Source organism: Miscanthus floridulus, chromosome 15 (genome assembly GCF_019320115.1).
Source record: "Miscanthus floridulus cultivar M001 chromosome 15, ASM1932011v1, whole genome shotgun sequence".
In the NCBI taxonomy this organism is placed as follows: Eukaryota; Viridiplantae; Streptophyta; class Magnoliopsida; order Poales; family Poaceae; genus Miscanthus; species Miscanthus floridulus.
Window position 1 is genome coordinate 40,312,200 of NC_089594.1, and position 2,784 is coordinate 40,314,983.

The following is a 2,784-nucleotide window of genomic DNA, read 5'->3' on the forward strand; positions in this document are numbered from 1 at the left end:
TTCCTGAACAGGCCACTCAGCAGTCAATACACATTTGAAACTGGGAACAAATCCAGCTGTCAAAAGGATTCAATAATAGTGAAGAAAATGTGAGGCAATAGCTTTATTCAGCATACTTGAAGAAAGATTGTTACCTGCTTGATTGGTCCAGTACGTTCTATATCATTCAGAAGAAAGAGCAAGCATTCAAGCATTTTGATCCCAACTTTTGTATTGAGAACAATGCTCTTATCAATATATCAAATTAGCTCTGGTACCTCATTTATGTGGGAAGTGTCTTATTTGCAAGTAACCTAGCATTGTTTTACATTAACTGCTATTTGATTCTTGGGAGCGGGCTACCGTGCCGTTGCCCCTCGGCGGCCACCGTCTTCGCTACCAACTCCATCGTCGACCTTCCTAGCATCCGGAGACATAGTCGTGCCGATCTCGTCGATCCTGTCGACCTCATCGACAATCAAAACCCCCACATATACTACCATTTCCCTATTATAAAAAAAACTACCATTTCCCTAGGAGGGAGGGGTGAACCTTTCATATATAGTTGTACAAGAAGAAGCCGGACAGGCTTCAGTTACAGGAAGCCGGATAGGCTTCAGTTACATTTATTTCTAATAGCTACGATAACATTTAAGATAACACAAATTAAACAACCAAAATGGTGTAATCATTGGGAAATAGTATAACAGAAGACTGGGAAGTAGAGTAACAGAGAAACATTTAAAGTTCTTTCGCACATTAAGTTCAAAGTGAATTATATAAAATTTGAAGTAGACATGCACGTGCAACACACACATGCCTAATATTTCATATGCAATGGAAGAATAACTACTGTTTTTCTTGCGTTAAAATATACAAACAACTTGTAGTAGGATAGCAGCCAATAAAGATTCAAAAAGTCGACATGAATTGCCTTTAAAAAGGGTCACAATATAATCATAATGTCATACAAAAAGAATAAATTTTCTAAAGCATTGAACCATGACTTGAATATATACAAGTGCATCTTGAACTTTATTTCAACCTTAATGAGCTCATTTAAAACAGAGGGTCAGAAACAATTTCGAACGTCCGAGATTTCAGGCAAAGATACATTAATTATTCTTGAGATTAATACACTGTGCAGCTATTTGTTGATGGCTCAATCTTGCATTGTTAACAAACAATAATCTGAGTATTGTTTCTTTTCAATTTGTTTTTGAAGTAAAAGCGATTGGTTGCACCTTAAATTGTATGGAGATCATAGCTGATGCAATCTTCACCATCTTTCCAGTTGAAATAAATTTGATAGTATTTCCAGAGAGGAATAGCCCCTGAAATTTTTGAAAAATCAAAACATTTGGAGGGAGGATTGTTGAAAGTGAGATGAAGATGAGCACATACTAAGAAAAATGATAACTCAGCTAACAAAAAGCACAACAATTCTAGGTTTTATGCACAACTAACGTGTTAATAATGATATGAAGTTCTCTACAAATATGTGTTTTCTATTCAATTGGGCAACACCAAAGTATTTTTCAATCAGCACTAAACTGGCAAATGAGGTTATCATCATACATGGAAAATAGAATTGAAAATAGAAGTATGTATGATAGTCATGCACTCTATGATGCGGGTTCAGTACACCTCAGACTGACCAAACAACAGAAATAGCTATGATATCTCATGGCTAGCTATCTCATGACTAAACAGCTACATAGTATGTACTTTTTTAAAAAAAAGTTTATCCTTTGTCATTAGCTATATGATGTCCATATTGAGATGTCCATCAGTTAGGAGGGTTCCTGCAGAGTGCAAAGATGCAACCTGCTGAAAATTTTATGTAGTAGAAGAATGACATAATGAAGAGAAGTAATAAGCTGTGAGGAAACACATACATCTAGGCAAAACCAAACACTGGCATCCTAATATGTGCTGGCATGCCATCAGGCCTAGTAACTATAACAGAACCCTCATGATCTTTGGATGTGCCTTGACCTGAAGAATTAGTATCTGCTGTGTTTTTTGAGTCTGGACCTGATTCAGTATGACTGGTGCCGCATTCAAAAGTCAAAACTCACATAGTCCCATAAACATGTTATATTTGCTGAAGGTCCCAATCACAGATTGAAAGGACCTAGAAGAGTAAAAAGAAATCTTAAATCTCTACAAATAAGTTGGCAAAGTATCTGCTTGGATGAAAAATAATAAACACACATGGTATCTAGGATAATATACCATAATAATAACAAAATATAAATAACTTATCCGAAATTTAAAAAGTTGAGATAAGGGGTAACGTACTGACTGAATAGAATTTTCTGACTTCTCCAATTTCCTTTTTCAATTCAGCAACTCTCTGCACTCTGCTTGTGAAGCTCTTGGAACCATGCACTGCGTCGAAGCAAATAGATAGAACAAGGTGCTAAACAGACATGTAGTAGCAATGCAATCCGGCCCTATAGGACCTGAAGTCCATCCCAAAGGAAATTTAGGTGCATCAGCCGCTGTGTCCGTTGATGGGGTCTGGTTTGCACATGGTAAAGGCAACAGCAAGAAACATTGTTAGCAAGCATGCACATTGTTACCTTTTTCTAAAATTGTAAAAGAGCTATTCGTATATGATATATATTTGGATTCTTCAGCACTTGTCGGGATCAGAACCTAGAAGTACCTAGAAATATCAAGGCCATTTCTTAGCACCTTGTGACTTTGCTTTCTTCTGGATACAGACTGATAAGTCTTTTTGAGTTTCACAGAAAAAGAATTAAGTCAACCCATCAGAGGACAATTTTCATATACACT

The 2,784-nt window shown here is 36.5% G+C and overlaps 1 long non-coding RNA gene across 1 annotated transcript; it reads right to left on the reverse strand.

Annotated features, from left to right (window-relative positions):
* Nucleotides 1-1,327: 1,327 nt before the first annotated feature.
* LOC136509132 (uncharacterized) lies at nucleotides 1,328-2,495 on the reverse strand. The gene is made up of 3 exons (XR_010772239.1): nucleotides 2,284-2,495; nucleotides 1,878-2,116; nucleotides 1,328-1,784 (listed from the first exon to the last, which is right to left on the reverse strand). It is a non-coding gene; the product is annotated as an uncharacterized lncRNA (long non-coding RNA).
* Between the last annotated feature and the right edge of the window lie 289 nt (nucleotides 2,496-2,784).